Source organism: Coturnix japonica, chromosome 12 (genome assembly GCF_054131305.1).
Source record: "Coturnix japonica strain WE chromosome 12, WE-NBRP24, whole genome shotgun sequence".
Lineage (NCBI taxonomy): Eukaryota > Metazoa > Chordata > Aves > Galliformes > Phasianidae > Coturnix > Coturnix japonica.
In genome coordinates, this window is record NC_140674.1 from 16,168,194 (window position 1) to 16,191,932 (window position 23,739).

Sequence of the window (23,739 nt, forward strand, 5' to 3'; positions counted from 1 at the left end):
AAAGAAACACTAAGAATCTCTCTAAACTCAGAGGAAAAACTCACAGCTGATAACACCAGGTGTGCAGTGCTTATACAGACAAAAATCCTGCCCATGTCCCATGCAGACAGAAGTGAAATCCCATGGAAAAAGGGCAGAGTTGTAGCTGATGGAAGACTAAGAAAATTCCTTTGACTTGGCTCCTAAAGCCCTGGGATGAAGCTCAAACTTTGATGCTTTCATATTAAGAAGTGAAAATACTAAAACAAACAAACAAACAAACAAACCCCCTGTAGATGAGCAAGATTGCTGTAAGGTTGATTGTAAGCAATGGAATTCTTCCCTGTTCCAAGCAGACTAGAGACACACTGCAGACAAAGCCCAAATTCAACATTTTGCCAGCCCTCATCTTCACTGCTAAATTTAATTAACAGAGGCCTCATCTAGTATTTCTCACAAGTTGTTATTCCTTTTTTTTTTCTTCTTCTTCTTGTTTGTTTGCTTTCTATGCCCTCATTTTTCCATTTCTCCAATAAAACACTCAGACCTTCTTAGTACTCCTCTGCTGGCACTAATAGGATTCCATTATCTGACATACAGTGAGTCATCACAAAGAAACAGAAAACCTTGCTTTCCTATACAGCAGTCAAGTATCTGTTCCTTTATAAGGTCTCAGCTGTAATTTCTCTGCTCGACTTAATTCCTCTCTTTACTGCCATATTATAAAAATAGGGGTGCTTTAAAGTAAGTAAATAAACCAGCACTGCGCAAAAAGCCAACAAAATCACTTACACAGATAATATATAGCTCGTAGCATTCAGCGCTGCAAAGTAACACCAATTGGTCAAAGGTCCAAGGACAGCAGCAATTCTTTTAATCATACTGGCATCCACTTGCCCAGATTTGTGATTTGAATATAAAGTGAAAAAAGCCTTGGACAATTTGGCTTTGCACTTGTTTTAAGATTTCCTCGAAGCTGAAAACTAAAAGTGACATTGGAGAAGAACTATTCATTCAGTGATAACTTGCCCAAAACCACAGAAATGTAAACTCTGGAAAATGCAAATAAACTGCATAAAGATTTAACTGTTGCTGTACTAATAGGGTCAAATTGTAATTTCAATAACACGGGTCCATCTGCTTTGATCTCTCCAAGGGTTGCATGCTGCTTCCTAACGGTCTCAATAATTACATCTTTGCTGTGAGCAAAATGAGCCACAGTGAAAACAAACACCTGTGCTGTTCTCAGTTGATGGGTCGCACATTCAAATGTATTTTCTATCTTTTAGTTCTAGTTTTAAACTTCGTGCAAATTTGGAGTGATACTATTGAAGACAATGAGGATTTCTATTGTTGTAATGAAGGACAGAGTCTGTCCGTAGAGATTTTTTTTAAATAAAATCTTCAAACAGACATTTTAAGTGAATTTCACAATGTCTTTACTCAGAAATGAGCCGTTTGCGAACTGAAAGTAACAACCAAAAAGGAAAGTGAAGGGATTGGGGGGGAGAAAAAAAAAAGAAGGTTAAAACTGTAGGGACTGGGATATTTAATCATTGATAACACTGACTGAATTGTAAAGAGGCTCAAAAGAAGGTGTATGTGAATGGAGATGTCAGATTAGCTTTCCTACTGGTTGGGATTTCAATAACTGACAGTAGATAAGATACAATTAGTATTCATATATCGAGGCCAGAGATTTGGAACCATTTTTCAAAGTATTGTCTAGCCTTGAAAAAGTTTGAGCTGCTTTATTGCATTTTTACAAAGTATATATTTTAATAAAATGCACTTCACAGGAGAAGAAAAACGTTGGACAATTGTCTTAATGTTTCCACCACTAGAAAACCAGCTGAGAAGCAAATGAAGTTGGAGAGTCCTGGAAGCTGCATGACTGATCTGTCAAGACTTCCACTGTACTTGAAAGGTCCATGGGTCACAACTGCAGGAAGTCACATTTTGAGACCCAGCTATGAAGCTATTCGAATGGCCTGAAGATATATCCCACATCAAATGGCTGACCTCCTGCACTCCAATGCTGCAGGTCAGCTCATGCTTTCTAGCCAGAGGCCCTTGCTGATTCCCTTTCGTAATATCTTGGAACAAAGAAACACTCAACTTTCTGGGAAGTCTCCCTGGGTTACCTAGAACTCAGTTTGGCGAAACTGACCACAGCAGCTCTCTGACAAACTAGTTAATTTCTCTCAAACAGAGGCCATAAAATGGAACTGCTGACTGCCTTTAACATCTCCTCATCCCAAACTTCACATCATAGAAACACTTCAGCTTATTTGGCTTTGCAGTGACATAAAGATGACTTACAGAAGTTAAAGTTTCCTAAAATCTGTCAGATCACCATTTAGTGCTGTGCTGTTAAAATGGACTTAGCAGCAGTAATGCAGCCAGCTTTCTACAAGTAAACAATTCAGTAGGCGACAATTCCAAGAGAAAAATATGCCACTGAATGGTGTACCCCATATTGTTGAATGGGGATGCAATTATCATTACTCAAATGTTAGCCCTTCATTTAATTTTCTGATTTCTTTGGTATCTCCAGAACTGGTCATTGCAGGGAAAAATGGCATAGAAAGTTCATGCAATGTAACTTTGGTGAAAAATTGAAGAATTTCATTGAAAAATTGAAGAAAACTATTAATGCCATCTCCCAATGGCATTTAGCTAACCAGCAACCTCAGAAAGTGGTTACTTTGCCAGGAGGTACTGCATTGTACAATCTTATATGTCAACATAATATTGAGTAAATAACTCAAGTAGTAAAGGTGTAAATATGTAAATATCATGTTTCCAAAGCTTTTAAATGACCTTCGTATGGAGGACTTTCAGGCTGCTTTGGTTTTGAGATGGCTTTATTTATTGCTAACATATTCATCATTCAGAATTCACGCTGTAGGGCCACCTGGCAGAGCTCAGGACCTTCAGAGCAGACTACTGCCCACCCTGTGCTTGCATGTGCCCCGCTGAGGGCTCAGCGTGGATGCTCCACTGTAGCTACAATACAGCATAATTACAACTGCTCCCTAATTATACATGCAGAGCTAGGGGCCTCAGCTCTGCTGCCACTGAACTCACCTCCTCTCGATGTCACTGGGATTTAGTGCAAAGGATGTAGCTGTTACTTAGCCAAAGCAGATATGCGCTTATCAAAGTATCCAAACGACTGTGCTTAAAGCCACTGGCAGGCTCCTATTGTTCCTCTGATTACAAACTAAAAAGCAAGAGGAAGAGACACTGCAGCTGCCCATGCATGAAGAACTTTCACAGCGATACTCTGATGGGACATTCTTGCATTGCCTTTCCCCACAGGTCATGCCAGACAGCTGGATTGCACAATTCTGCAGTAGCTGTGGTTTCCAAAGAAAACATTCCAAGAGACTGCATCACTGTGGTTAACATAGCAAAAAAGAGCATGATTTTTTTCTTATTTCTCAAATTTAATGAACAAAACCAAGGTAAAGATGAATACGGGTATATTTCAAAGTCCCACCATGTAATCCAAAGTCTACAAAACACAGGAAGGTAGAACTGAGGTTGCTAGAACTGAGGTTGCTTTTCAAAAGAGGGTAAGGATAGAGAAGACTGTCTTCAAGTGCACTTGCTGTTGCTGCAGCCCAGGATCTGTTGTCCATGCCAGGGCACCCAGAGCAGATGCCTGTGGCAGCAGCTGCACCAGTGAGGTAAGCTAAACACCGGGGAACATACCCCAGTGGTAAGAGTAGCAAAAAGCTGTCCTCGATCATCTGAGCACTGCAGATTCTCTACTACAATAGGGCTTCAAGAGCAATATGGACAACTGACTGCTAGGAACAATGTAAATACAGTCACCTCCTCTGGGGCCAATGAAGGGACCAAATGTCTTCAACCCAAAAAAACATCACAATCTTAGATTCACTTCCATGCTGACTTTTTATTTCCTCATTTCTTTCTTTTGCTCACCCCAAGAACATCTACAAACAGGAACAATATCCAGGAAACTCCAGATTCACCAATAAGCCCTGCTAACCTGGAGAAGTTTTACCTACTGCAATCACCACGGCACCAGGACAAAACATTTTAATTGCTTTGTTTTGACATTAGGAAGCTACTTTTAAAAATAATTCAGTTAAGGGAAAGATATTTTCCAGTACGCTGTGACTATGACTGATACACAATAATCAATCCCTTGGATTATTTTGCCTCCTGGAGAACAATTGCAGCTCAATCATTTACGCAACAATAGATGATGTAATTTCCCTTAAATCAACACAGTGGTGAGATTCAGAGTTGGTTTCAACCTGACTGAAAATACTCCAAAGCCACACAATTGACAGTGCAAATATTGCAAGTGCAGGGTGTTGAGGTGGAGACCAACTGACTTCAAAAATAATAATAAATACTCTACAAGAAGCTGCTGCTCCTGACAATACAACCACTACTTCAGCCCTAGTAAGCAAAATACTGAGCAAAAAGCATACCACTACCATGAAAACATTATCCTAAAGGTAAGAACATTCCTTTAATTCACCACTATTGCTCTCAAAACAAATCACAGTATATTTTTATACTAGGTAAATACCTGATTGCTTTACCATTCTGCCTCTATGGTAAGGTTCTAAGACGAATCCCACATCTTTATTCTTCAAGCAACATCACTGATTTTCATTTTAATCTTTTGCAGCAAAACAAAAACTGCATCTTATTGTAAGTAATATAATTTATTTATACTTGATATCATCTGAAAAAGTGATGACACACCAACAGCTCAAGCATGAAGCATTTTTTACTCTTCAGATGAAGTGACAGATGATTATCAAATAACATTTACTTACTATTTAAATGTTATTTTAAAAAAATCACTCCTTTGAAAATGCATATGAAGACAGCAGAAGAAAATTCTTTCTATTTTCTCTGGTCTTCCTGGATTTGGAGGATATGTAGGTTGACAGGCCGCACAGTCACAGAAACTTGAGCAATCGGTCCATCCCATCGTGTGAACTGTTTTCTGCAGCTCACTGCTCATTTCTTGCCAAGAATCTTACCAGTTACTGTTTTCATCACTTGCCTTCTGTTTATCCAGTTCCTAACTCATTACTCTCCCTGACAGGCCTTTTCTTGCCCAATAATTTGCTTCCCCCTTCCAGCTGGTATGACCATTTATAAACGATAACAGTTTTCTAAGCATCCAATAAGTTGGTATTTAATTATTCAATCTGCTTTTTAAACATTCGCAGCTTACTCAGTTGTGCCAACATAAAACAACAACATTCAAACATCTAGGATAGCAATTTGAAAATTAGGCATCACAATCCAAACAGGACCATAGAGCATATAAACTGGATCACTCAGTGTGTGGAAATGATGCAATAGGAAATAGGAAACAAGTCTAAAATAGCATCCAAAGCAGAAGAGTCTGGAAACTGCCTAAGTACTGTAACCCTTGAGCTCAAACATAATCTACATGGCCAAAAAACTCATATCCTTGCTTTCAATGATGTCAGGTGGTTTGGGTTTTTTGTACATGTTTTTTATTGGCTTTAATATCCTAGAATCTGACATATGTCAGCTAAAATACAGCATTTTCATTGGGAGAACTCTACTTTTGTGAAGACAAAATTCAGCAGGTTTTTCGGAAGCCCTCAGGACTCTGTTTGGACTTCTGGCATATTCCCCAGTTCTGTCTGATACGTTTATTAAAACATGTTCTCTCAGAACAAATACTGGAAGAAAGTTTAGAGAAATATTCAAAATTCCATTACTTCTGCTACATTTCATTTTTAAAACGTTCTCTGGGACTGATAAAGTTCCTTTGACACCTTTTGGATGTGGTGCCCAGAGAAATGGTTTAGCAAAGTGTTGTTAGTGTGGTATTGTCAGGTTGTGGTTGGACTCAATGATTTTAAGGTCTTTTCCAACCTGAACAATTCTATGGTTCTGTGACAGAAGCTCTCATTACAACCTTACTATATCAGGCAAGAGAAATTCTTACCTATAATAATTCTTCATCTTGTAGTGGACCTTAATACTGTGCTATTATTAAAAACATCATAATGGTACCTGAAAAGGTCACTCTTGTTTTTTAAGCTTTCTGTATACAAAACATACATTTCTACTGTATCTACACTACAACTTTCAGGCTGCATTCACGACCATTTTCTGAGCTGCATAGACATAATCTTCCTTTTTGTTTACTTGTCAACAATATTAATGCTTTCTATTTTCAACACTTTCTCCCTACTTTGAAGATATGTCAGCAGGCAAAAAAAAAAGTAAAATAATAAAAAGTACACTGAGTACTTGAATATGTAATGCAGCTTCATCTTTAGGCATATTTGTCATTATACAGAGGTTAAGAATTTGTACTTATTTCATAAATATTTCATCAGTATTTTCTGCATGCTAACTAAATTATACACGGTACATTTCTCATTTTAAAGAAGAAAATAAAATTTATTAACAATGAGCACGTAGGAATTACAAATATTTTCCAGCTGTTTCTTGCCCTGTATTTTTTCCATGCCCCAAAGCACCCTAGAATTTGGTACTGTTAAACTGAGTAACCCCCAAAATGTCAAAAGATCACTTTTATAAAGAGCAGTTATGGCACTGAAGTCCATGACTGTGATAGCATAGTTGAATCGCTCCCTCTATGAGCTTGAAAATGAATTTCACATAAGCCAAGCTAAAAGTTTCCATTAATCAGTCAGCAGCAGAAGTCAACTCCCATAACACATCATTAATTTATGCAATGCACCCCACTTTGTTCAGGGATATTAGACAAAAATAAATAAATAAATAAATAAAAGACTAATTTAAGCTTTGAGAGCTTTGCTCTACTCCTTTACTATCTCACTGCTAGCAATATAATCCATAATCCAGAAACACCAGCAGTATCTGGCCTGGCATGGCCCTCATCTCTACTAGATCTTTATCAAACAGTATTACAAGAAGGTGAACTTTTGGCAAGATCTTTTGGATCTCCTGGGAATTTTAGCATTTCCCAACGAAAGCGTCCAGATAACTGACACACCACAATGCTTCAGGGCTATTTCTTGAACTGTGATACCTCACAGAACATGACAGTGGCATTTGGTCACAATGTCTTTATATATATATATATATATATATTTAAGATTGACACTTGCTGCAATTACCCCTTCCACAAGATTCTGCTTTAGTGATGTGCAGCCTCTCAAATTACTGACAGCTCCGCCACAAGCTTGACTTTGTTCTCTTAACCAACTACTCTCCATGGCATTTCATTAAAGGAATATTTTTACTGAAAGCAGTCCTGCCAATACCTTCCTGCTCATAACTTGGTTTGTTTTTCCACTTCCGTCTGTCTTTGCTGAATGACATGCTGATTTGTAGGTAAGGCAATTAACAAGTAGAAAAATTAATATTACAATCTACCTTCATTCTAACTTCATTCTAAATTTCTGAGAGAAAGTTAATATATCTAAACGATATATTAACAGTTCTTACACTCATGCAACCTCCCACCACCACTTCTAGCACCTCTAAAGCTGTGAGTAGAAGTCAGCCACTGTTTACCTTGGAGTCTCTCTGAGAATTCAATAGCATTTTTGCATCTAAACTTGGTTCGAGACCTATTTGTATGGATACTACCCTCATCTGCCTTAAGATGTAGCATGAGCTTAACATATGACAGTAAAAAGGAAAGGCCCACCATAAGTCAACAGAGCTGAAATTTTTAGCTGTTTGGGTGGTCAGTTCCGAAATACCATTTTAGGCAAACTTCTGCCACGTCTTGAAATTCTACAGCTTCATTCCTTAAGAAGAGCTGAGGATATTCTGCTGACGCTACATGAGTTCACTATCGGGCCAGCGTTTAATACTAGAATTGCTTTAATACTAGAATTGAGTATCCTGAGAATGGTCCAAAGTACAAAGCAAATTTCCTCCCACAGACTTTTCCGGAAGCAACCATCAAGTAAAATATTAGTTGTGATAATTTTACAAAAGAAAGACTTTCTGACTGTTGAAATGTCTTTTGAGGACAATTTTGTGCTTGCCTTGCTCCCACGATATGTATCAGGGAAAAGAAATATATATGTCAGCTCCTTAAAGAAGAGAAACTGTGTCATATCCACCTTTGAAAAGTGAGTCTTCCAGGATCAAAGCAAAAAGCAACAGAAGCTTTATAAAAACAGTGCAGTTTTACATCGGGGCTGAATTTAGCTCCAAATTTAAGACTTTAAAAGGTAGCAAAAGAAGCTGGGGGGGGGGGGGGTGAAGGGAGAACACAAGGTCACTACAATGGAAGAAGTAACTGATAAAAGGTGCTCCGTTTTTTATTTTTCTTTTCCCAGATGTTGAAAAGTTGCTGTTTATTCAGTCAAAATGCTAATTTTAACTTTATGGCAAGAAAAAAAAAGGCAGTTGCCCAGCAGATTTGTGTTTGAGCAGCCAGAAGAACTAGCTCTCAAGAGGATATGCAAAAAATAAACAAAAAGGAACGACTAAACTAGCTTGCTGCACTAGGTGTGGCTTCACTCACTTCTGCCTTCAGTTTAAAATCACTCCTAAAGGGGTTCTTTTCTTAATTTATCCCAGCCAATGTACAATATATTCAGATGGCGACATTTCCCGGTAGTAACAGGAAACACACTTTTGAGGGTATCCCTCATTCTCACCACATATTCCAACCTCTTATGCTATCAGCACTACGCCAAACAAATACCTGCATCCCAGAATATGGACTTAGGCTTGATCACTTGATGCCAGTTGACACACTTGTTAAAGCGCTCAGTAGGTATCCAATGACCTATTGTTTGTCCTGAAAGGCATTCCTGCTGACAATGGGTCTGTATTTCATCCCATTGCCAAAAGGGATGGGCAAAGTGTGGTTTATTTACTGTAGAGATGTTCTCTCACTTTCACACGTTCCTAGAACAAATAGTATATCCATACATTTTAACATTAAATATTTGGACTTGACTATTTCCTTTCATTCCACCTGAATTTCCATTCAGGCCTGGAAAAGCAAAGACTCTGCTCCAATCCAGCAGAGAAAAAAAAAAAAAACAAAACCAAAACAAACACAATTCTCTATAAACACCTAATTAAAAAGTCTTATTCAAAGTTCTGCTTCTTGAGCCCATAAGAAGCCTGGGGCTGACTGCGGAAATTTCATTACCCTTTCTTTGATATTTCCTAAACCTTGAACTTTCATATAAGCCTTCCAGCACTCATAAGAGGGATATGGGGGAGTGGGAAAAAAAAGATGGGGAACCACAAGAGATTAGTGGGATGCATACAATAGTTAGTCCAGGATTGCTCCCTCAGATACATATAGCCACGATCATTATTTGCATCCAGTGTACTCTTGCAAACCTTGCAAATCAGTTGATGCAACTCCCCTCACTTTGAGATGTGTCTGCTCACTCTAGAACATCCAGGTCTTCAATGTTTTTCTAGCCATCATCTTCCTTCTGTTAGCAAATAAGATCTAAAAGGCATATGGTATTCTTCCTCATTATACAAAATGTGAAGTATTTGAAAGTTGCTTCCAAAACTTGTGCAGTCTTCATCACACATTTACTGTCATCATTGTGAAGCAATGTGAGACATCTATGATACAACAAGCCTGTTTCCAGAGCCTGCTATGGGCATCTATCTACCTTTGGCCACACCACAACTTTTCCTAGTATTTGTTTGTGTAATGTTTGTATAATATGCGTGTTCTAGATGTAGCTGTATATGGCTGCTTACCCACTAGATTTCCATCTTGGCAATGCTTTTCAGTGTGCATGCAGTGTAAAATAAATTCTAAACCAAAACTAGAAACTGCGATGTTCTGAAAAGATAGCAAAGAAGTCAGACAAATGCACCTTGAGATACAGAACACAGCACTGATGTGACAGAAAAATGAACTTCACTTCACTGGCAGACAAATCCTGCTGCCTTGCTCAGTTAGTCCCCCAGGCTGGAATGGTACTGTGACAGAGCATAAGTCAGATCTCAATCATTTCATCACATTTTTTTGGAGGTGTGCGGCTAGCAGGATCAGAGCACACCAACTGGGACACACCATTTGATCTCATCTATTTGCTAAAGCTTCAGGCTTAAATGGAACCTTAGACCATTAGGATCACAGAATAGCCTGAGTTAGAAAGGACCCACAAGGATGACCAAGTCCAACTCCTGGCCCCACACAAGACCACCCAAAATTCAAACTCAGTGTCAGAGAGCATTGTCCATTTCTCCAGTTCTGACAGGCTTGGTGCTATGATCATTTCCCCAAGGTGTCTGTTCCAGTACCTAATCACTCTCTAGTGAAGAACTGTTTCCTAAAACCCACTTTTTCAGCTTCTACCAAGGAACAGCTCTACCTTTTTCCATTGATCTGCTGTTTTCCTTTGTGCACCGCCATGAAAGGTATGGCTTTGTGTTCAAGCACCCATTGGGTATCCTTCTCATCTATCCCAAGGATGACAAGGGACATCCCATATGTACAGCATGATCTGTCTAAGACAGGAGGACCACATCCACGCTGCTTACTGGGAATAGTCCACAGCCTATGCCACTTTCAGACTGTGAATGGGACCAGTTGGATGAGCATTTTGTTAAAAGCCACACAAACAGTATTTTAGCACAGCACAGAACATCATACTTCAGTATTTGAATAATAGCACAGGAGCAGTGTCCAAGAACAGCTTCCTAGGCAGCATAGTTCATTACATTTTGTACAGTTACCACAGAAGCAGACACAGCAACCAGAGATGAAACAGACTTAATAAATATATATATTACATAATGCATACATATTATATATGTTTTAATCTAATTGGTTTTCACTTTACTTTATAGATTAAAGTCTTGAGGGCTATCTCAGCCTGACATTGTATTTCGTCTTGAAAACAGTGGATTCTCAATCTAGTTGTCAGTATCTTTGGAGGGTGCTGAACCCCAAACTATTTGTACCAGCCAAGCACCATCCCGACCAATATTTGGCATAGAGACCAAAAAATCAGTTTTGGTTCATTATGTATGTTTTTATAAATACTTTTCTTCTTTCTATGGCACTGAATTTGAATATATATTTAATTACTCCCATGTTGACCACAGTGTAAGATTCACAAGTAGGAGGAAATAGCCGAGAAGTCTTAATGATGAAGAAACATTAGAAGCAATACCTAATAATTTTTGCTTGGTATTCAGAAAGAAAGAGAACAATACAACCTATTCATTTGTATTACCAAATCCATTATTTTGCCCAAGATGGATAACAGGTGAATCAGCTCATTTTTACCACTGTAATTCTGCTTGCTCTTTTTGAATGCTGACAGTGTTTACACTCTTCCCGACTTCTACAACCCCACCAATACACCACATTTGGGGCACTTTTTCAATCAACTGCAGAACACAAATTCAAAGCTTTTGTGTGTATTATCATAACAGACTTGGTTTTTTCTCATCTCTATCCAGTAACGGAGCTATTCCACTGTATTGGTCTTCATTAGAAAGAAAAAAAAAAAAAAAAAGACTTTAAAATTTTTGTGCTGCCTTTTCACATGGATTTATCTCAGAAGTTTTAGTAGCTTTTATCAACTTTCCACACTGTATAACTTCTGGACTATATCAATTGCTGTTACTGTCCCTTTTTCTATCTCTTATAAATTGCCTTTTTATTTCTAATCTCTGCTTTCACTTCAACACTGAGCCAGAGAAGGCTTTTAGTTTTTTTCTTGCCTTTAGAATCATGGATTTTGGACTATCCAACTTAGCTTTGCTTTTTACGAACCTCCAATTTTCAGCCAGACTACTCAGGCTCTTATGTTTTTGCGGAGATGCTATCACATTCATCCCCTTCTTGCTGCATATAAAGTTTGCCCAAGGTTCTAGTGGTTTTCCTTACTGGCTCTTTTCTCAAGGATAAATAGTTTCAGGCTTAGAGTTTTTGCTCTGAAGATTTTTATTTCCTTTTTTGTCTTTGGGGCCTGTCTGCCATCTCAGCTATCTTATTTACTACCAAGCTGTCACCTTCAATATTTATGTGCATCAGTACCCCTACATTAAAGACAGAAGAAAGTCCAGAGAAGAAATGAGTTCTCTGAAGCCCTGGATGGGGTTATCATTTCCAAACAGCTCCCCTTTTTCCAAAGAGAGGGATTCTGGCTTTGAGCACCTAAGCACTGTGGAGCAGCAGTGTTGGTGGTGGGCACCCTGAAATCCAGATCAGAATTTCAAATTGTAAGACCTCCAGTTTTTCAAGTCACTTAGAGGAAAGTGGACAATTATCAATTTTATGAGGCCCTTGGGAAAAGTTCAGAAATAGTGAGGTTATATTTGAAAATTGTTTGCAAACAGAAAAGGTTCCTTAAATTGCCTCTTCAGTTCACAGAAATAATAGGTTTCAGCAGAGTTAAGATGCTGGGAGTTTTAGAAGTGTCACTGGGAAAAAAAATAATGGAAAGTGCTCAAAATGTTGGTACATCCTTGTAGCTCAGAGTGCAGTATATGCCTATTGTTACTTCTATGCACTAATTACAGTGAAAGGAAAAGGGCAACAATAAATAAAAAACAGATGGGGAAATGTCATCCAGTTAATCCAACTCTGTCTCCTTCTAATTCACAGGAAACATTTTATTTCTGGGTCACAATGGCTGGTGCTACAGCACATTTTATATGCTGGCAGTTTTTACAGAAGAGGGAGTTCTTACATTACATCTTTTCCTGACATTTTCTGACCCTGATATTTTTTTCTTTACCCCATAGCGGAGCACATGTTGCACATACACACGCATGAGCATATAAAATCAGACTGTATTATTTACTTTGCAACTTTAAAAGTTCACAGGTTCTTGCTCATGATTCATGTTGCTCTTACTACATTCATAATAAGTGAGAGGAACAACAAAATTAGCACAAACAAATCACTAAAGTCTTCTCAAGACTAACAAGGGGACAGATTCAAAAGTGCTCAGTAGCCAAGTCCAGTGCAGCCCTCATCTCCTACCTGTAGGACCTAGTAATCTAGCTTTCATTTTATATGATTTCAGCTCACAGATTTTTGAAATAAAAGACCTTTAAAAAAACCATACATCCCACACATAGTGCATAACATACCCAAACCTGTTCTCACTGCTGATTATAACAACTGATTACCAGGATGCAAAGCTGTTGTCATATCCAATGGGATGATGGATGCAGTAGCGCAGCCATCTCATCTCAGGTAACAGCACATCAGGCTCCTTTCACCTGCTCCTCCAGTAACAGATTTGCCCTGTTTTATCTGTTTGAATAAAACTGTCTACCAAAAAGGCACAGAAGAGATAAAAAGTCTAACACGTCTCATTCTCCACACTGCTACTACTGTTGGTCTCCCTGATGGGCCAACAGATCCCTGCAAATATATGCAGACACGTTGAGAAAGCTGTCCATACCACACACTGCAAAAGTCATATTACAACGCAGATGCTAACTGGAATTTCATGCAGTTCAGAAGATGCATCTATCTGCCAACGGATAATTAACAGTGGCATTTTCAGTGCAACAAAAATAGCTGGAATGTAAGTATTTCGAGTGCCAGAGATACTGGTTTCTATTTATACATAAGGAAAAGTATAAAAATCTGCCTGAATCAACACCACTTTTACCATAATATTGACAACAGCCATTTTAGAGAGCTATTCTAGAATGTGAGAGTTCACAATCATTTACAAACATTAAGGAGCAGAGGGCAATAAAACACCTGCTGCAGTTAAGCAGAAGAGGGTAAGAGACTTGCCCAGGGCAGATAACAGCTCTATGGAAGCAGCAAAAGCAGATCAGTTTTCAGTTGTGCTCACCAGCATGTCTCACCTTCCTCTCAAAAGTGTACTAACGGATGTTCTGAGAAGAAAGAGCACACATTCTACTAAACTATATACAGCAAATACTAACATTTCTTTATTTGCTTCTGGGAAAACAGAAAGCAGAGTACTTCGGGAGTTTCATAGGGTGTTTTTAACTTCATATCATCCTTCGAAGTAATTAAGATTTACATGATAAAGGATTGAGGTGCCATGTTAAACATACTCAAGCCCAGAACTCCAAGTGACAGAAACACATGGAAATTATTTTGAGCATGTTACCTTCCCTAGCTTCATTTCTCCAAAATATCCTGAACCTTCAGTCCTCAAGCTCATAAATTTTGTTCTTGGATCACGCATGACAAAGCTGCAGATACACTGGCTTATGATCCAATAAAAACCAGCCCCCAAGACCCCTCCAAAATGACTTGCTCAGTTTTCAAATTCCCTTTTCAATGGCAAGAGTAGATTATATTTAGCTCATGTTCCATTAAAAACTGCCTGTCTTTAAACAAGGTGCTGTTTTTTATTCTTTCTGTCTTCAGTTATATAAGACTTCACTGCTGTCTCCACTATGATAACACTCCAACAGTCTAAAAAATACATTTCAGGTGTTCAACATGAAGGAGGTTGTGTGAGTTTAACCTTCCTTGGGATCCTTGTGAGCTTTTTGTATTTAATACTTGTTTTATCTGAAGCCTGTGGAGGTTCTAAAATATTAGAAGACACACTTTCTGAGAACTACCTTTCTAGTAGCCTGAAGATACAGCCTTGATGTTGGGCAACAAAGTTATTCTCTGTAATCCCCTTGATGTTGTAAATGAAAAAGAGGATGGAGCTAACATCATCTGAACTTTGGGCAAACCATTTGCTCAAAAGCACCATCAAAGAACCAAGCCTGGCCAAAAAAAAAAAAAAAGAAAGAAAAAAAGAAAGAAAGAATAAAAAAAGAAAAAGAAAGGAAAAAACCTTAAAAAAAACCACCCCAAAAACAAAACAAAAAAAAACCAACAACAAAAACCCCAAAGCATACACAAAATGAAATTGGTGCAAATTAACTTCATTGTATTTGGAGACCCGCACAAAACAAAACCCACCACAGTCTATAAAGCAAAGTCAGAGAAGACAAGGATTGAAGTTGTAGCTTCACAGTAGCCATCTTTTAACAGCTTTCCTTTTTCAACACTTTAACCTAGGGGGAAAAAAAAGGAAAAACAACAAAAAACTTCCCATTGTTATGCCCCTATTCAACCTTCATTCGAAGTCATTCACTATGCATTAATTACCACTTTCTTCAATGCACCGGGAAGCTCCCAAACATGCTCCTGTTTTCAAAGAGGCACACTTCCATGCCTAAGCTTTTTATATGCAGAGCCTGCTGAATTTTTTTCCTTCGCATACTTTGAGATTCCCCTAAATTTTGCATACTGTAACTGTTCAGAAAGGGGGGGAGGGGGTCGGGAGGGGGGGGGCGTGCAGGGGGGGAAAGACAAAAGGCTGATTTCATGCTCCCAGAACAGTTGTTTGCATCTCTTTCATTTTTCCTTCCAGCTGTGAGAGGCAGCAGAAGGTTCTTTAGCAGGTGTCCTGCCTGCCCTATGGTAATTTTTAACTTTCCTTCACTTTCTTTTATGTCTGTTGCATTCGTAGAGACGTCTTCTCTCCCCTCAGCGCCTTATTGCTGTTTTTCCCTTTTTTTTTTATTTCTTTAAGCAAAATACCTCATTTTTCCCATATTATGTCACTCTGTTCAGCTGTGAACTCAGATTACAAAAGCAAGCAAATAAGAAATGTTCACAAGTCCTGAATTATATATTAAGCCTCAGCTTTTTTATATTCGCACCACAGACTTTCATCACTACCAAACTGCACAAATGCCACACACACACGGCTGACAACCTGACAGACGAAACCACCTCCAGAATCAAAACTGACCATCCGTATTCTAAACCTTAAATCAGATAACGTCTCCCATGCTACCCAGTGTCCCTGTCTCTACGTGGCAGCAGTTTTAAGGACTCCCGTGGGCTGAACGTGTGAATGAAATTAAATATTCACGTCTTTGCAAGGTTACACAGAAAGAAGTTATGAGTTTGTTGAATGAAAGTATATTTTTCTTTCAAGACAAAGAAGTATCTTCCACAGCAAAACTGCCTCTCCTGATCTTATTTGCAAAGCCTCTACATGAGAGAATATGTATAAATATAAATATATAAATAAACAATAAAGGAAACAGGAAAAATTGAAGCATGGAACTATGAACCCTTTGAAGAAATTCAAGCACCTCCATCAGAGGGAGTTGTTTGCAGATTCTAAAGGAGAAACTCACCAGAATGCAAAGGCCTGTGTTCCCAGCATAGTTTGTTCTGCTCTTATACTGCAAGCATACAGATAGGTAATGCTAACCAATGCTCCCAAAATGCATCTTGATCAAAAAACATACATTTATTTTTTGCAGACTTCTTCTGTGTATTTTACTGCAATACATATAAACTGAACAACAGATAGCTTGAAGCTAAGATGGTCTGTTACTTATTTTATCAAGGTTAAAAGGTCACTGCCATCTCCATAGCTTTATGGTCACAGTACTCTGAATAATCACATCACAGCATAAATGCCCCAGTCCTCATCCCTCACAAAAGGCCTCATTCGCTGAAAATCATGCAGGTGATTTTTGAAAGGTACTGACGTACTTTAATCGTTTTCAGCATTGTGCAATGGTCAGTGAGTTCTGTGACTCAGTGTAATATCTATTTAAATCACAGCAAGAGGAACAATAGTGAAGATTTTCTGATTTGACTACCATTTCCATGGACAAATATAATTAGAGTCTAAAACAGTTTAGCTTCTTCACAGAAAAACTATATATATATGTGTGTGTGTGTGTGTGTGCATATATATGTATATTTAAGGGTACAATTCATTATAACTCTCTCCCACTTAAAATGTGGGGGTTTGAGGTTTGCTGTTATTTGTTTTGTTTTTAAATAGTCATCTTTTTAACCTTTTAGCTCTTGGATTACTAATAAGAAAATCAATTCAAATTTCCATTTTTATCACATGGCATTATACAATGACAATCTGCTGCTTGAAAAAAACATATTTCCTACCTTTCTCCTGCAGGGAAAGTTGCATCCATAGGAGGATAAAATGGGAAGCAGGTGAGATAAGGTCAGGCAAGCGAGAAGTTCATTTTCTGCTGAGGGGAAGAAAAAAAAAGTTCAATTCAGTCAACACAATTCAAGTGCAAGGAAGGGGCAGTATGAGAAAATATTCCTAGGATGGAAATATTTACAGCTATTTTAATTATTGCTTTTTAAAGATAACAGGAAAAAAAGCTCATTGTTTCACTGATTTCTTGCTAAGAGTCTGACGGTAATGTTTTGTTGTACACTGTAAATATACAAGTTATCACCTTAAAATTGATTTTTTTTTCCATTTTCATAAATCATTTAAATGCATTTTGAAATGTAAACATTGGTCCTTCCGCAGCAAAATGCTGAAGATCCCCTTTTTTCCTTATCTGCTTTTTCGAGTATGCTGTAAGTTTTCACATCACTTTGCTACACCTGCTACAAATGCATACCCACATCAAGCTAACGGTTTCACATTTGGAACTAGTCAAGCAGAGGAAGTATTGCCAGTGGCCCCCATGGCTTTCCTGCAGGATCAGACCCATGGGATGAGTGCACCCCTCCCACACACAACACCCGGGCCATCACTTCCACCACAAGCAAACGGGAAAGCTGCAGGGCTAATCCCTGAAGATAGTTAAATTTACAGGTCACGGCTTGCAAAATGACAATCTAGGTCTGTATCTGCTGCTATAACACTACACCAATTTTATTTTATGGTGAGCTCAAAAGATATAACAATGAGAACAGCTTCTTTGTTTCTTGATTACACAGCACTCTGCAAACTGCAGTTCACAGCTAGGATTTCTAGGCATTACAGCAACATAAGCAATTTGTACTATTTCATAATTCTAAGATATTCACCATGTCTGAGGAAATCCCTGTGCTGCTGACTGACAGCCAGAGAAACACCATAGCGGGGAAGGAGCCTCTGTGTGGTCCTTCCTATATAAGGTCTCAGTATTATGAGGTAACAAATAAGACAGACTGGAGCTTACTAGAGCATGGCCATCTGCATGCACCCAAGGGCTGATTTTGCTTTTCACATATTGTATTCTTCAATATCTTATAGCCTGAAGAATGCCACTGCCATTTGCAAATGAAAATTACTCAGCATGGGAGGGAAGAAACCCTCACAGTTATGCTGCAAAACGTTTCATCTCATTTGTTGTATTATCCCGTAATAGCTCGACCCCAAATAAAAATTCTTTAAGGCGGGAAACCCACATACCCTTTGTGTACAAGAACCCTGATCTAAGCTGCTGAGTTTGGGTAAGCTGTTCCATTTTATCGCAGTGTCTGAATGGCTGATGTTCTACAGCCACAACCAGTAAAAATAACAGCTTCAGACTTTATTTTAAAAGAGGGGCTGGCTATCCAGTTTTCCAGGGAAAGCTTCAAAGTCCAGTTGTTCCCATAGATATAAGCAGAGTAGAAAGAAAAGCCCTAAACTTAAAGTATACACTATGTTACAAAAGTACAGAGATGCCAGGTCCCACTGAAGGAAACCTGAGCGCTCAGTCCTGGCGGTGCAAAATAGGTCTTTTCTAACTCAAGTATTCGTAACCAGCAAATGTATACCATTAATTTCTTAAATCAAATAACACAGGAATGCATTCCCATTATAAACACAAAATGCATTTGGAAAATAAGTGTGGGGAAAAGTCTTCTTATGTGAAACAAGACAACGCGTGCAGCCAATAGGTCTTCTGGCAGCCTCTCACTGTTATTTCCCACTAATGTGTACTTTCAGAAATTACAGACCACCACAGAACACACTTCAGGCTGCACAGAGCAAGTGCCTTTCAGGAAGAGCAACCAAGGGGCCTATTAAAACCGAACATTTAACTAATTCGAAGAATAGATCTATATTTGGCTTATGTTTTGGTAGGGAAGTTTAAACAGCTTCTGCTGTTTTCATTACACTGCTGACTTTAAAGAGGGGGGTAATTAGGGAATATTGTGAATCTGCTTGTGCATTTGGTTACAAACAACTTCTGTTAACAAAACACACAAATAAATGGAGTAATCCAATACCTTACGCAGAGACAGAACAACCGCAATTGTGCCCACCAATCCCCAACCAACAGCAACACTGTAGTATTCATAACCAAAATATCCAACTAGGAAAGTGGCAGTTTCTCAGCAATGACAACAGGATTACTTATGCTGATGTTCTTCAGCACGCACAAAGAAATACTGATCTAAGAAACTAATCTACTAGCTTAATCTTGACCATCTGAAGAGCTGTTTTTCCCCTCCAGGTACACCCTGACCACTCCACTTCCCTGCACAGACAATTCGAACCTTTTAAACCAGATGTTTCTAGAGAACACAAGGTCTAACTTTCAGCTTTAAGCCTCCTTTTCTGATAAATAAAAAACACTTTTAACTTCCACCAGAACCTTGGTGGCCATTGCTCACCTTGTGAGCACCACATACAACAAGGAGTGGCTCTGGACCCTTGGGTCCCTTGTGCAGCACAATCCAACAGCATCACGCTTGGCAACTCTTACACTGTTTGTTCATTACTTCCCTTCTGATTTGCTGCTGTTTACTTTTCTGCTGTGCACGCAGAAGATGACATGGTCATCTACCCACACGTGTGCACAGAGTCACAAATCTCAGTATACATCCATTACTTGCTAAAGAACATGGCAACTACTAAAAGCACTGATCTACACCAGTTCTGGGCTTATATTTACAGATGTAAAGTAATAAAACAAATTCTAAGAAAAATATAGCACAAGGATGACAAAAGCACAAGCAAATTTTTCCACTGCACTGTGGTAGCTAGTTCACAAAACTGAAACCTAAGAGACTTGAGGTAGAGCTCTGCTGCTGACCTTTTATTCATCTTTCATTTAAACCCACTAGTACAGACCTGAACTAAAGGTACCAAAGCTGTGGAGAAGGTAATTTTCAAGGCTGGAGAGTTATAAATCCTCACCTTGTTCCATCAAATCAGCCTCTTTGACCTCTCCAACTTAAACTGAAAAGCCTTTGGGGGCAGAAACTCTCTAGCTACATTTTCAGTGTCCAGAACAAAGTGGTCTGTTATTACTTGGACACTTCTTGGTGCCATTATAACATAACTAAGCATACTGTTTTCAGTATTTGCATGGAAAAAAGCTTGGCAGGAGAACCTCAACTGTGAGTGCATTATCTCTTCTTTCTAGCTTAAATTCTGCTGTGGCTGTGTCTACATTAGCAATTAAGATCAAGAGTGAACTTTTGAAACAAAACTCCTAATATCCTCATTTGTAGCGCTTCAGTTCTTATCCTAGTGATCTCAGAGCACAGAAACTGGACTTCCTTCACAAGAAATTGAACTGGAAGTAAGTGCTCACAGGCACACCTAATTCCATTGCTAACATCTAATTCATTATATTGCTTGCAGGCCTTTGGCCCACAGGGCTAAGCTAGAGGCAGTTTTGAACTGAGAGTACCCAAAATAAAGCATGGATGTGAAGCTCCCCTTCGCACCAATCACCTTCATTTTATGGTAGACGTAACCTACAGCTACTCACTTTCACAGACCTAAAAGGGCTTCCCAGGCACTATTGAGTCCTCCAAGAAAATGAACTACAATTGTCCCTTCACCAGTAGAGAGGAAAGAAACCACAAATAGTGGCTTGTTCTTGTTTATGAAGCAAACCGTGAACTTCTAATTTCCTTTTAATCTTCCTTGCAAATTCTCTTTATAGTCATATCTATAAAACATAAGGGTTTTCTAATAATATATAATAATAATATACATAATATATAATATATAAATAATATCAGATAGGAACACTGTAAATAAACCATGCCATTAAAACTTAGAAGCCTGAATGCCATGCCTATCTTTGAGCCATTTTTTTTTTATCCTATACTACCTTATCTTCAGAACTACTGTGGCCCCATCACCACAGGGTCTCAACTTTCTGCTGTATTTAGTATACATCTCTTTTTCATGTGAAACAGGATAGTACATTATTCCCCCACCACCACCATTTTTCCCCCCTTTAAATACAGAAAGGGAAGAGACAAAGACTAATTCACCCAAACAAAGTTCGTTTGACATTTGGTGACAAAGCAGGAATTCAGTCCAAATATCTGCAATTAACAACCATTCTGTTCTATGTAATTCGTAGTTTTCAGGCTTCCTTTCTGCCACAGCCCTTAGATATTTAACTCTCAACATGTTTACACACCAAATGCATTGATTTTTAAAATTTTGTTGTCTTTTTCTACTGCAGTCACTGTGTTTTATTTCAGGCTTTCCTATCTGCAGTATCTGCACAGCACACTAAACATTTTACAAGCTTTAGTGTAAACAGCAAAAAAAAAAAAAAAACACCTCAGCACATACATAGATGTAAATTTATTATTGTGGTCATTACACAAGTATTAAGAGAATTGAGAGTAAACACTCATCTTGTGTTAATTGCAACTGATTAAGGAGTAGTAAGCACCAACAAACCCCATGAGTCTGACTGTGTTAACTGTGCGCTTATTTTCACCTGTAACCTGTTACTACTTTTCCCATCATTAAAAGAGGAAAATTCCCTGAATAAATGAGAATAATTTCCATTCCCTGAATTAGAAGAGACAATAAAGTGAGCACGGTATGCCACAAACGTAACCAAATACTTCAAGTGCTTTTGAACAGCATTACAGGAAAATGAATCATGAAGTAGAGATCACAGAGAATGGCAACACACGCTGATTCACCATCCCCTATCAAATATTAAGACCACTTAATCCAGGACCACTAATAATAGCATTTCTCCTCTAGCTCAAGAAGGCAGGAAAAGTTTATTGCTCTTGAAGCAAAAGGGTGTAAAAAAGGCTAAAAAACAAACAAACAAACAAACAAACAACCCCGCTGTATTGAAGACATATACTACATGATCTGGTGATTCTTCTGTTATAGATGGGAGACTCAATCTCAATAGCGTGTAATTTGAAAGACGAAACATTGCCTAAAACTAATCAGTAAAACTAGTTGGTAAAACTGACCTGGTTGAGAGAAGTGGCACCTGGCTTTATAAATGGATTTAATTGTTACAGATAGAACAACTGATGGCAACACAGAGTATCACGCTGCTTAGTTTTTAAGTCTAGCTTTGAAAAGAATCAAATCTCTTAATGCCAAAAAATACTGTCTACTGGCATAAAATCTGTTAATACACACTGCAGAATTTTATCCTTTTAATCCTATACTGAGGTGAAAACATTCCCTGGATTACACATCTTCCAACACAGAAGATGCAAACGACAGACTTTCTCAAAGGAGCTTATGCCAAAAGTCCATACTACTGAAAGCTCATTTCTAATATACGTGTTCACCTCTCTACTACTTTTCTCTGTTGTTTCGTATAACAGCTACCATTGCTAGAATGTACAAATCCCAGCATTCCAATCACTACCTAGAGCACAAACATGACCCTACGTCACCTGGCTGTTTTCAGATGGTTGTTGTGGGATCTGCATGTTGCTAAGTCTCAAAATGTTGCACTCCAATTAGGGTTTGGCAGATGAATTCTTGCACTAATACCCATGTCCTTCCTCCAAAAACAACCACACACTCAAACACATCTCTTCTTCCTAGTAATCCAAACAGACACTATCCTAGGGAACGAATATATTGGTAGATTTTTTTTCCCTGTCCTCCCTCTCAAATTTTCATGTACTCAGACTAGAACCAGTGGCTGCATCACAGCATCTCTCTCCAAACACCAAGAATTCTAAGTTATTTTTCTCAGCAAGACTGATAGTTCATCTTCCAGATTGTGGCTTCCAATATCATTTTCTGAGCCTGTGTCTACAAAACACTTATATCACTTTAGTGATAAGTCCCTCCTTTTAGTTCCATTATTATCAAAGTTTTTTGAGCTTTACATGTTTTGTTGCTCCCCTACTGAAAACAGTTACTTGGCATTGCAACATCTGCAAAGGTTCTTTTCATTTGTGAATGAAGAGCCACCTTCTGTATCTCCCCACCATCATACTCAGTTTCTCAGTGGATTTTTGTCCAAATAAGACAAAATATATGAATGTGTATTCAAAACAACATTTAAATAACTTCGTAAATGTTTCTCCACACTTTTTTGTTGTCTTTCACTTAAAAAAAAAAAAAAAAAAAAATCTCGAGTATTTTCTAGTTGCCCTTGGAAGACTTTCTTTTCCCTGCTGGTTAGTTGACATAAAGGTTTCTTCACATTCCAAGCTGCTTTGTATTGCTTTCAAGACTTGATGACTGGGATTGTCTTATTCAGAAAATGAATTGGTTTACTGAAACAAAAGACTGTAATTTCCACATTTTCCCGTATGGCAGTTTAACTCCTCCTTTGTCTGTTAAGCTCTATGAGCCCAATCAAATTAAATTAAATAACTAGTCAAACCTGCTATGGTAAAATATAGAAAAGTCATTTTTGTCACCAGTGCTCAAGCCCCAGAGACCTCAGCAGAAAAGATACCAAACTGACCAATACTTTAGCCATAAAATACCTTTTGTTAAGCCTTTTACTTAAAATTAGGTCATCGCTAATCCATTGATGCAACTCTTTCCACAAGAATTTCATGTCTGAAGATAACACACTCAGCACTATTTTCCTGTTAGGACATCAGTATCAGATTTGCCATATTTCAGTGATTTCTATAATAACTGCAGGCAATGGTCAGGTAAATAAACTGTGACATCCTCAGGTCTGGCAAGCGTGGCACTCCACTGCTCCACTCACTACTGACCTGCCAAGGCGCCATTACCTCTTTGCAACAACCCAGAACAAGCTGCCCAAATACATGTCAAGCACTTTTTCTTAATTTTA

The 23,739-nt window shown here is 38.4% G+C and overlaps 1 long non-coding RNA gene across 1 annotated transcript in view; it reads right to left on the bottom strand.

Annotated features, from left to right (window-relative positions):
• Positions 1-16,992, bottom strand: part of LOC107318136 (uncharacterized) — a 185,974-nt gene extending 168,982 nt beyond the window's left edge. Inside the window, exon 1 of the long non-coding RNA XR_014933288.1 lies at positions 16,901-16,992. This is a non-coding gene — a long non-coding RNA (uncharacterized LOC107318136). The remainder of the gene's footprint in view (positions 1-16,900) is intronic.
• Positions 16,993-23,739: the final 6,747 nt, after the last annotated feature.